The 12,571-nt window shown below is 45.5% G+C and overlaps 1 pseudogene; it reads right to left on the bottom strand.

The window, feature by feature from the left end:
- Positions 1-293: 293 nt before the first annotated feature.
- Positions 294-2,168, bottom strand: LOC119441418 (uncharacterized; annotated as a pseudogene).
- Between the last annotated feature and the right edge of the window lie 10,403 nt (positions 2,169-12,571).

The raw sequence follows: 12,571 nt of genomic DNA, 5'->3' as shown, positions 1-12,571 counted from the left end.
AATTCAGTTTTCGTCCCTCAAAATATATTAACATAGCTCCATTTTGATATATGTTATAGCAAGACAGTGCAATAGTATTAAATATATTTCCAGCACCTCCCAGAACTGCCTGTTTTTCTGCAGTCCCTAATGGGTTAAAATCGATAGCAACCCCAATTTTTAAAGTTTTTCCCCACCCTCTCTAAAGGCCTAAAAGCAGTAATTTTAAAACAGCCTACCAGCAATGTTTCTCGAAAATATGTGCAACCGTAAGAAATGCAATAGGTCAATGCGAACATACATCGGGAAAGATCTCACCTCTGCACAAACTCCAATGTCAAAGCCACTTCAGGTGGATACTCTATGTTCAGAACGAAGTATAAGAGGAACATGACTTTGAAAGCTGCAGCCCGCTGAGTAGTCAATATCGCAACACCATCCACACAGACAGTAAACATTTCTGCCTCAAAGAGACCTGGTCCTAGAAAAAAGAGAATAAAGGAACATCAGTACACCAAGAGATGGTCAATGATTCCAAAATCTAACCTTTCATACATATTATGGGCGTCACTGGCATGTCTCCCAAGTCAGCATTATGGGCGGTCTCCTGCAAAATGAGCAAAGCAAGACAGAGGGAAGGCATTCAAAAACTGGTATCTTGCTGCATGAAATACAAATGAGATTGTGGCAACTCCTGTTCGAATGTACGCGATCATACTCTATGCAAAGCAATTGCATTTTTACGCTTTCAAAATCTTGTTCAACCATGGACGAGACATGCAGCATATTTGGAGATATATTTGGAGCATATTTGAAGATACATGTCATGGATGATACCGATGTTTAGGTGAATCTATCAAGGTTCTGGGTACAAATATGCACCGGGACGAATTCATATTCAAATGCGTAGTTTGTGTGGAAGCTGCACAGCTTTCCTGTGTAGCTGTGTGGTTGTGCTTGCGTGGATACTAAAGAGTAATTACTTTTATTACAGGCCATCCATCATATAAAGATGACAAGATAAACAACATGTAAAAGCCAAAACACTTATGAAGACTGCTTTTGTTATCAGCTTCACAATTACATTAAGACATAAAATCAGGCAGAGAACAATGTCTTTAAACCATACAGAAACGTTTAATCGTTGCAGTCAAACATATTTATTTCTAAGGTAGACTAAAGAGATGTTTTTATAAGAAATTTACACTACCAAAATTTGGGGGACACCTAAGCTGTGCCCTAAAGGGTATTGTGCAACTGCTTTAACGGCTCCCGTCTGCAGACCCTCATTCGCGTACATCACGTGCACTTTTCTACTCACTTCATAATCCCTTAATTTGTGCCGCTATATCATCTCCCACAAACTTATTAGCATACAAGCTACCAGATTACGCGAGACTACCAGATATGAAGTGCCACTTTAACCAAACCATACGAATATGCCTCTGGAGCAGTGTCTCAATAGGGGATCCAAGGGGCCCTGAGAGTACGATTTCCATTTCGACCTCCCATCTCAATGAAGTCAGATGAGCTGGCTGGTCCTGCCAACTCTGCCGTTTCATACATTATCGCAACACCACACAATCCACCGGCCAATCAGTGCCCTGCCAGAGGCATGCTCGTGATTTTTCCCTGACAACGCCAACGCTGAATATTCTGTAGGACGAGGCCTTAAACCATTTTGCGTGAATTGTTTTGAACACTTTATACGTCAGTGCCATACTACTGTATTTTTCTTGACACCTACTCCCAGAGTCTCTCTCAAAGCACTCTACCTTGAATAAACAAAATGTGCAAAGCTCAAAAAGACTGAAAAAAAATATGACAGCAGATTTTAAATATCACCGCCCTAACTATATTGTAACATTTTGCCAGTAAAATAATGCAGGTATGGAGAGTGGAATTTTTTATACATACATGCAATGTACACCTGAATTCTGCATGCACAAGCACTTCTCTGCCAGATGGCAGCAGAAGAGAACATTTTAAGCTTGCCTCAACAGTCTTGTAGATGAGCTCTTCATCCTCGTCAAACAGGGAAGGAGGAGAACAGGTGCACCTTCATGTTCTGGTGTCACACTCTTGAGACGGTTCTTGGCTTGTTCAATTTCTTCGAGACATTTCTTCACCGTTGGCCTCTTCATCTGACTATAAGCATAACGATATACGCGAAGCCCAATGCTTTCCATGCTGGCATCAATTCTTTGGCAAACCTCAGTACCAAGTAGCTCCTTGGAATGCTCAAGAAGGAAGTCTTCAGTAAACAAAAATGGCCAGTTTTTTTACCTCTGTCACACTCCCCGACTGATTAATGGTCAGTCTTTGTGGTGCATACGTCTCAATCATTAAACGAGTGACAAGCTGCTTGTTGGGATGCACTTTAGCATACTCAGAAAGGAGCTGCTGCTGCTTTTCCCGCTGTGTCAACAAACTTTCTCCACTCGGTAACTCCGGCTGCCATGCTATGCAACCATAGGAGTCACGGGTAGATCGTGGACGTGGCTGGAATGAGTCTGGGTCATCAACAATTTCTGCAGGCAGCACATGTGCAATTGGTCTTTTCTTGCTGTTGATGCAGTTTTCGAGCTTCCACATCAATGTCTGAACTCCCGTACCAACAACTGTACCCTGTAGCAAATCCTGAAATGATGAGGGGTACATTGACACAACTTTTGATGCAATTATTCTCAGGTTCCGTCTGCCAGGCGCTGAATGCTTATCCAGGATGAGAGAACTCAGCATTCTCACCATCTGGTTCAGATCAGCTTTTGTAGGCCTTTCTTGTGCTTTGCATGCTTGAAGTAAAGTTGACGGAAACATTTCCCAAGGGATGCAAAATTTCTCAGCCCATTCATCTAGCTGTGAGTTGGCATCTGAAGTCACCTTAGCACAACTGCCACTCTGCCCAGGTGAGAAAGGAGCAGCACTGATGGTCTGAAACTTTTCAAGTAGGATGCGCCTTTGCACAGGGGCTAAGAAATCCAAGTCTGACTCTTGTAGTTATCTGAAGTGTTCTGCACATTTTACTCCTAACTCCTCCAGTTTCTGACCAATGGTTGTGAAGTCCTCCTCGCCGAGTGCTGGAAGCCACTCCTGAACAAATGACATGAAGTCCTCTGGGCTGAAAAAAAATTAGCAATTATCTAAAACTGCATGCTTCAGTGCCATGACTGTGACCTTTGGATGGCCAACATCACATGACTCAAGTGGATAGTAATCATGAAGGTCTTGAACGGAAATGCACTTCAGTGTCCCAGATTCTGGACCCGGCAAGAAATATATCATCATCATAGGTTCCAAAACAGAGCAAGTGACACGAACAAGAAAACAGATTTTGTTGTCTAGCAATAAAATGAAAATGATCCGGCCAAACACCAGCCTGCTTTCCTCACGAGCCAAAATCACGACCATGTCTTTGCTGTACTTGATGCCCCTGTATTCAGCTTGGTATGTGCAATACAATTCTCTTCCTAGTAGTCCACAAGTCTTGATGGCTTCCTGAACTTCGACACTGAACAAACTGGGGCAAAAAAGAAATGTGGAGTCGATCACTAAGTCTCTTTCAAAGCGGCAGGTACTTCCCCTGTACGCCTGAAGAAGCTGGTGTTTTTCAGCAAGTGTTAGCGTGATGTTCTTGAAGTTCTGGGCACTTCTTATGCACTTGCGAAAATAGCCATGCTTACTTTCACAACGCATAGTCCATAACCTAATAAGCGGTCCAAACTGAGTAATGAGATAGGGGTAGTGAATCATGTAATGGTGCTTCGGTTTCAGAGGTGTACCAGGGAAGAGCTCAGTTCTTCGGTCAATGTAATCTTCTATCAAATCTTTCAGCCTCATTACCATGGCCATATTTATTGCTGGAGCGCACGCCAACTGAACAAGTTCACTGAGCATCAATACTAACTCCCATACAGGGTCATTTCTGCACACCTTGTCATGAAGAAAGCAGGATAAAAACCGAAGCATATTGCAGTTCTGGATTGCGTGTCCACTTAGCTTTTTAAATGTTTTAGAAACCTCTGCTGGCTGGTCGTTCGCGTCTACTCTTTTGAACTGGAATAAAAGAATCCTTTTATTCAGTTCTTCAACAGAAAACCATTGCTGCTTGGTGATGAAGTATTGCAGCATCAACTCAAGATCGTACGATACCACACCTTTAAACAGGTCATGTGCTAAACATGGAGGGAGCCCAGGAGCACAAACGTGAAAGTATTTTAGGCCATTAAACAAAGCATCAAATTTAATGCCTTTGCATGAAAGAAGGGTACAGTCATCCTGGAGTTTCTTCACTGCCTCTTTGTAGCTCACTTCATTTCTTAGCTCATTGGTGTCAGAAATGTTTTTCTCAAACATATTTTCGCGCTTTACTAAACAAAACCTGCACATGTATTCAGCTGTGCTGAAATTTTCCATGAATCCACCAATACTGTGGCTGCCTAGGTTGTCGCCCAGAATTGCCACCACAGTGCCATGTGTGGGAATGCTGTCCACCAACGTGCAGCCAGCTTCAAGCTTTTTGATGTCACTAATCAACGTAGAAAACACCTTCTCCTGCCCGAAGAACAAAATGTCACTTTCTTTACAAAGCAGCGCTAACTGAACTCCACAGATACGACTTCTGTTCCAAGAATGCAGGTTTCCAAGCAGCAGATATACAGCTAGAATTTTGTGCTTCTTCTTTGCTGAACCTAAAGGATTTACCACTTCAAAAGCATCTTGAAAAAGAATTAAACGCAAAGCAGTTGGGTGAACCTGAAACAGCGATATTGACTGAAAGACCTTTCCATCAGTGAAATCCTTAAATACACCTGGTTCATGTACTTCCAGATTCGTACACTGATCTTGAACTGAGGTATCTCTTAGCAACGCTTTTATCGTTTCAATTATTGGGACATAATGAAAATGAGCATCCTGATTGTTTTTGTTTTTTCCAAGACGCACAGCTACTGGCTGCACATAATTGAATTTGCTTTGAAAATACTCCCTGCGAGAGTAAGTGCTCCGAAAAGCTCCACTGTTGCTGTGCAGGCCAACAATAACATCACTTTCAATCATACTTTTGACAGCGAGCTCAATGAACTCTCTATTCAAGCCTGCATCTCTCATCTTTCTGCTTAAAGCATCAGCCATGTTGTCGAGATGTTGCTTTGGAGGTCACAAATTGCCTCAGAAATGACTTGAACTGTTCTTGAGGGCACTAAGCTCTCTGAAAGGAGACGCAGATAGAAACGTCCAAAAGCATCTGTAATATCAGTACATAGAAAATCTTGGTGCATGGCACCTTCGTCACCTCTTCTTTGCTTCGATCAACCTCTGAGTGGCAGTCCTCACTCCGCTGTTCCTCAATGAACATGTCTCCAAGCCAGCACTATGAGTCTCCGTTTCAAGATTAGTTTGTGCTTCCGTGTGCCTTTCTGCAGAGATGCCCTCTAAATAAGACTCGCATACACCTGGTTGAAAAGCGTGCCTGTGACATCGTGAAATGTGGGAGGAAAATGTGGACTTGTTTGCAAACATTCGTGAACAAGCAACAAAGGGACATGAAACATTCTTCCCTTCAGTGATGTGCCTTTTCAGGTGACTCAATAAGGACTTGACATCTCGGCATGTTTGTATGCATGTATCGATGGTGCAGGTCAGTGACACGCTCCTGCAAGTTACTACAGCCCCCGGAATACCAACACGCTGGTGAGATCTCAATATATGGCTCTTCAAGGACCTCACTTTCCTAAACGCTCTGCAGCAGTCAGAGAAAGGACAGCGAATTTGAAAGCTGCTTCCAATTTTGTGCAGAGATGCATGCTTCAAGAACTGAGGCAAAGCTTTGGCAACTGCTTGGCATATGCTGCACTTGTATGCCATTCTGCATGTTATGGGGCACTTGAGTGGACTTGACCTCTGCAACAGCAGTGAATTAAAATTCCACAGAAATTAGCATCGAATTTTGCGTCATCGGAAATGTTCCAAATCATAACTCATACAGAGTGCTGTACTTACATTTTATTACACATCTTTGGCTGCAGCTATCACATGGTGGCAGCTTGACAAAAAAACAAAGCTACATAAACAACTCGATAGGTTTACTGGAATGCTTTTATATCTACGATCTGCAACTTATTTACAAACATCTGCAGAAAGTGAGACACTGAAGGTACAATTCCCATTAAAATTTACTATCTGCAATGGTCAAAAAGAGAATTACACACTTGCAGTGTGTGCTACCAGTGTGTGCTACTAAAAGTGAGTGGGAAAGATATTTCGGAGCTAGCACTTCAGCTTCATTAACTTCGTAGTCAAATGTGGCCGTTGAGAGCAAAAGTGCTTCGAATCCCGACTCCTTTTATGTATTATCTGAAGATGCAAACAAGCTTAGCAGGCATCTTAGAAAAGCTAGGGATGAATTGTTTAAAACAGCTCACCTGGATTGTGAAGTCATCACCTTGAGTTTCTGTTAGCCGGGAGTCACACACGGTTATGCTCGACTGGTTCCGAACCAAAAACGAATTTCTGTTGTGGCCACTAAGTCAGCATGAGTGGTAACCCTGGATAAAGTTCCAACTGCAGGAAAGAAGCGAGGATCAACATAGAACCGACGCATCTAAAAATTATTTAACTAATTAAAAATTAGTTTTGCCCAGTTTTATTGCATGTGATGGCAGCGACACACAGTCCTTAAAGCGAAGGACCTACTGGAGAAAGAGTTACTACTGCAGAAAAATAAATTTAAAAAAGAAAGCTGGTTCGACATGCCCAGTTGCCTTGTACTACCCTTGGTTCTGGAACAACTGAATGCTCTCAATTACTAGACTGGGATGTTTCGTGCACGCTGAAATGGTCAGATGACCCAACAATTACTGTTACACACAATACTAAAAGCTAACCCACCACACAACCTCTTTTAAAGACTGAATGCTGAGGGCATGTGCTCAAAGCTAACTTAAAATATGGTTCCACATGCGGAATGCACCTATTGCGCGATCTCAAAGGGAAAACGCGCTGCAGGGCTCACTGAAGGAATATATACTGTACTCGCAGACGGAACTAACCTCCGCGCACTTCTAAAACACACAATAAAAATGACCTACTCATAGTGGAAACTTTCCTGACACCGCATTTAAAGAATGGTAACTGTTGCAGGCCGCCTCAATAAGCGTTCACTATCCATGTTTGCTACCTAAAACTCGGAAGAATACCTAACTTTGGTTTGATTTAACGTCCCAAAGAGAGATCAGCAATGAGGTGCACCGTAGAGACGGCTCCGGAAATTGCTACCACCTAGGGTTCTTAAAGTGCACTTGACGTGCTTGCCGAGACGAAGACAGAACACATTGGCGGAGCTATGTGACAAATTGAAAACGGCCATCGATAGTCTGGATATAATCTCGTGGGGACTTCCGGGCGACGAACGAAATTATCTGTGGCTGCCGATCCGAGCGAATAGGAAAACAACACATGCAACGTGTTTCGCCCGACAGCACCACTCGTCGCTGGCCGCCGCCGCCTTCGCTTTCGCATGCATGGATCTAAGCTTTCATTATGAAACTACCTACGTTCTCGTTCCGTCCTTTGCATTCCACCAGCTACCCTTCAAAGCCCTTCATTCAGCGAGTACAGGCGACGTTACAGTTACACTAAAGGCGCAGATATACTCCGACAAGGCGCGCGCGCGCGCGGCTTAGCAACGTCACGTTGGCCAAAGCGCGAAACTACACTGCGTTGGAACTCGACCGGCAGCGCGTTCAGCGGCTTTCGGCGCGCTTCAACGGCTCCCGGCACGGGATGTGCCGGTCTCTAATTCGCGCCGAGCGCGTAGGCCCCGCCAGAGCGGTTCCCGCTCTCGCATAGGGAGGGGGTCGTTCTGGGCATGCGCTCCTCCGCTGTCGCCGCTACCTCAGCCGTCACGCCGCCCGAATGCCCGACTATGCGCCTGGCGCGACATCGCCAACTGACGTGACCAACAACCGGCGCGCGTGCGCCGCGAACGTCGGAGTATACCGAAGTCTTAACTCCAAACACAGCACAATTTCAAACACAACGTTTGCGATTCCATCCCCGAATGTTACACATGACCGCTGCAAAAAGGAAGGCCTAGCTCATGACCGCATAAGGTGCCAGCAGGAAGGCTTTGTTCAATGTAGCCCTACAACTAGTTGGGGTATTTACAGGAGTATACAAGACAAGGAACTACCGCTTGCGAGCTAACAGAGCTTCGTCGTGGCCGTAAACAAATCGAAGTGAGAAATAGGTACTATCCTCACCTTGTTTCAGCATGGACGAGCGCGGTGCCCGGTCTCGTTCGTTGAGCGCTCCAAATTTCTCCCAGAAGCAGCAATAGCATGTCACAAGACACCAAATACACGATGCTGCTATAAGCAGCCAATCATACACGTACAGTCAACCACAAAAGTTTGCGGACCACGCGAGCGCGTGGCCAAGAGCCTCTTCGCGACACTTCCGCTACGTCACCAGCGATCGACAGCAGCGCTACGTTGAAGACGCATCCCTCCTTAAATCTATGGCCTGTCTATTTTCGCACTGTGCGCAAATATTTTCTACCTATCTCTTTCAACGTGACGCGCTCTTTGTTAGCCAGGGCTACTTGCTTATATTTTGAGAGCAGAATATCAGTACAAGTAATCAGACAGCGTATTCTTCGGTTGTTATCAGTTCTATTTTCGCGTAGCCACGCTGTTTTTTTTTCGTGAGTGCGTGAGTGAGCGGTGAGGCAGCCATGGGACACAGATGCTTAGTCAGTAGGCAGAATTTTTCCGTTCCTCCCCCATCGCTAAGTGACAGTAGCGGCCGGGATTTGATCGCCTGCGCCCAGGTTTTGCTGCGCAAAGCCCGAACCACCGCGCTGCTATAGTGGTTACATTTAGAAAAATAAGAAATAATCGGGTGCGATGACTCTTTTATAACCCTTTGCGACCCGGCGTCCTCGTTTGGGGACTCGAACTTCGGAGGCGCGTCCCACGCCACGTGTTTCTTCAAATGACCTAAAACTCAGTGTGCACATTCGTGTCCGCTTCCTGATGGGACAACTAGCGGTCAGTTAACTTCATTGTCCTGCGTATTGCTGCAGATGATCACTTTGCTGGAGACACTACCATGTTAGACAATCGTTCGACGTGCCGCGTTCCAAGACCAGCGTCAAAAGCAAGTGTGCATGCGTTTCGGGCCTAATAGTTGATTCTTTTTATGCAAGCATTGAAGCTGACGGATTTCAGAATATTTAGATAATGAGTTATACGCTAATTAACTTTTTTTACTGAAACTCGCACAAAACAGCACGTTGCTTCGTCTTCTTTCTTGGAATGTAATAGTGAGCGTCTTGAAATGATGCCATGCGCATTTGACGCATTTGCAGACAGTGCATCATAATTCGTGTCTGAAGGGGATGAATTTATTCACAAGACATTTACAGAAGTGTCATGAAACATAGGTCTCTCAATGATCTAGTAGGAAGTGAAATATCCGCCGTTTTCTAGCACCTTATGGATGCGTGTGGGCATCGACTCGTACAAAGATTCAGTAATCTCCTGTCGACCGCGCAGGCTTTCCCATTCTTGTGCGATCGCTTGCCACAGCGTATCGGCCGTGCGGCCGCGGTTGGCTCGTGTGGACAGCCGTTTCTTCAACATGCCCCAGACATTTTCTATGGGATACAAGTCGGTGCCACATGGAGGCCACTCAAGCTGGCAAACCGCATGTTCTTCTAGCAATGACTGGACGATACGTGCTTTATGGATCGGGCTGCGGTCGTGTTGAAAAAAATAGCAGCCGTCGCTGAAGGGACCGTCCAGCGCATACGGAACGAGGTGTCTAGTGATGACGTCGCAGTACCATGACGCAGTGAAGGGCCCTTCCAGACGCACAAGGGGACCAAGGCCATCTTTGCTGATTGCTCCCCACACGCTCACGGAACACCGTCCACTGGATAGAACACTCTGTGTGTAATTAGGCAGATATCTGCAAGAAATAGCATACAATTGGGTTCCAGCGGCGCGTCTAAAAATGTTGTGATTCCTCTTGCGTATGAACTTTATAATGCTGTTATAGAGTTGCAATAGAAAACGTGCAAACATCATTAGATAGTACTGAAAGACCCACTGGCAGCTTTTAATTAGCTTCAGAGTAAGTAGTACTATGAAACAATCGTTAATGTTTTCAACATAATACCACTACAGAAAAAGCTCGTAATGTCCAAAAGCTCATTTTACGTGAAACATGTTGTGATGCAGAATTAGCTTCGTGAATTAACTGCCAATACACTGTAAACACACCTGCAGTTTAGTGGACGCCAAACCCGCTTCCGTTGGTCCCAGCGCGTGGGAAAAGTTGACTCGTCGCTAAAGATGACATCGCCCCATTTCTCTGTTGTCCAATCTTTCATTGCTGTAGCGAACATGAGTCGTTCTTGTAGCTGGCTGTCTGAGAGGCAGGGCTTCTGTGCTGCTACGAAAGACTGCAGGCCAAGCTCACTCAGCCTTCTTCTTACAGTCTCAGACGATACCGTGAGCGAGAGCGCTTCTCGGATATCCTCTGCACTTTGAAAAGGATCAGCCACGATGGCGGCCGTAATCAGGCGGTCCTCTTCCTCAGTCGTGGCCCTTGGACGCCCACTGCGCTCCATATCTGTGAATCTGTCATCGTCGCGGAAAGCTTGAATAATCCTATTCACGGCAGTCCGGCTCCTGTTGGTTCGGCGGCAGATTTCGCGCTGAGGTATTCCCTCTATATATAAACGCACAATGTGCCTTCTTTCGTCAAGTGGAACACGCAGCGGCATCTTTCCAAATAGGCAATCACCACGTGGCCTGAAGCAAGTCTACTACGTTTTCAGCGACTGATGCGAAGATGCGCCTATGTGTGAAAGAAAATTTTCTATGCATCCGCTTTTTCTTTATTTTTGATGACAGTGAAACACCTCCCTACCATTTCTCTCAAGACGCAGAAGCAGCAACACTCATTGGACCAAGATGCTGCCAACCAAAGTGCGCCAGTAAACGTCGCGTAAAAAAATCGTCGCAGCGCTTCGTGAAACTTATCTACCCACTGGCACACCAGTCGACAAAGGTTGCAGTGATTGCTCCGATACTGCTATCAAGCCAGATATGTGGCGGTCTTATCGCAGACAGCGCTCTGCGTCAACACAACGAACTAACAATGTCATGCACGGGAATAAAAAATTAACAGGCAGGCGAGTACCAAGAGGGCTCATATCCGGGAGAGCGCCCCTGTCGCCGCTAGGTGGCGTACCGCTAGGTGGCGCGGATAGGCAGTCTGGCACGCGCTCGCGTGGTCCGCAAACTTTTGTGGTTGACTGTACTCAACGACTTCCGTTAACGAGCAGCTCGCGATAAAGCCAACATCGACTTGCACAGCTACCGCACGGGAATAAAGACGCTAGCGCAACTGATGACGCAATTAGGGTTGCGAGATGGCCCCAGCAAAAAATAGCCAAATGATCTCAAAATGTAGCCCAAAGATAGCCAGACCCAAATTTTTTGTGACCGAAAAGTAGCCAAAAACATAGCCAAAAGTTTGATGATGTTCTGCAGGTGTCTTATCGATGGTTCACCGCGTATTTCCGGCTCCAAAATTACTTCCGCCACATGCAACCAGCACAACAGTGGCCTCAAGATCTGCGTAAAGAACTTTAGTGAGAGCTGCCACTGAGATGTGGATTTGGACACCACTTATGGTTACAACGAGCCGAAGGATTTCGTTTCCGATTGATTCATGGCGTTATCAGTATTTACTGAGCCACGTTGTGAGCTAACTTTAGTTCACGCCTCGCCTTACTCGAGGCATTTTTCTATAAGTGTTGGGCAAAATACTGCCAGCTCCTACCTCTAGGATCAGCTTCGGCTGGTCACGATCGAGTGCCCAAGAGGCGGCCCGAGCTCAATGCATTTTAGAATAGTGATACTTTCCTAAGCTTCATTCATAAAATAAGCATGTTATTTCTATCCCGCTCTCTCTTTTTTCTCTCTCAATTTTATATTTTTATTCGAAAGCAGCTTGACGCTGAGTTAGCAAATACTGCCGTTTAGAGGCACAATGGACTCCGGAGAAAACTTGAAACCTTCTCGCATTTTCCTCGTGCGAAGAAGGGACAGTTGTGACTGCAATTCGCCTTTGAGTGCAAAAACGGAACGACCTGCTGGCCCGTAGCAGAAGAGGTGAATAAAGTTTACAGTTTTAATTGCCACCTAGATTACGGCGCTGGCAATAACCCAGGGGATATAAGTATCGAAGCGTTGAACTGTGCAATTTTTAAACAGGGATTCCCGGGCAGGATTCGTGCAATCTGAAAACGTGTGCGCGAGTGTCTGTGAATGCAGGCACGAATGCGTGTGCTGCCAAATTTCCGAGGGGGGCTGTGTACTTTACCTTCAGTGTGACTTGAAAAAAATAAAGAAATGCAATTCCACTAGGGAACACGTACGCGCGCGGCGACGATGTTACCGTGTTTGGACTTTAGACGCAACCTCACAGCGACGACCACGACCACGGTAGAAATGCGCTTGGAGTGCCCATATAATTGCTATCGCAATAAAAGGAAATACCTCTTGCTCAGTTACCT

This window comes from Dermacentor silvarum, chromosome 2, assembly GCF_013339745.2.
Source record: "Dermacentor silvarum isolate Dsil-2018 chromosome 2, BIME_Dsil_1.4, whole genome shotgun sequence".
Taxonomy (NCBI): Eukaryota; Metazoa; Arthropoda; class Arachnida; order Ixodida; family Ixodidae; genus Dermacentor; species Dermacentor silvarum.
Note: the sequence above shows the minus strand (reverse complement) of the source record. Positions and strands in the feature narration are given on the sequence as shown.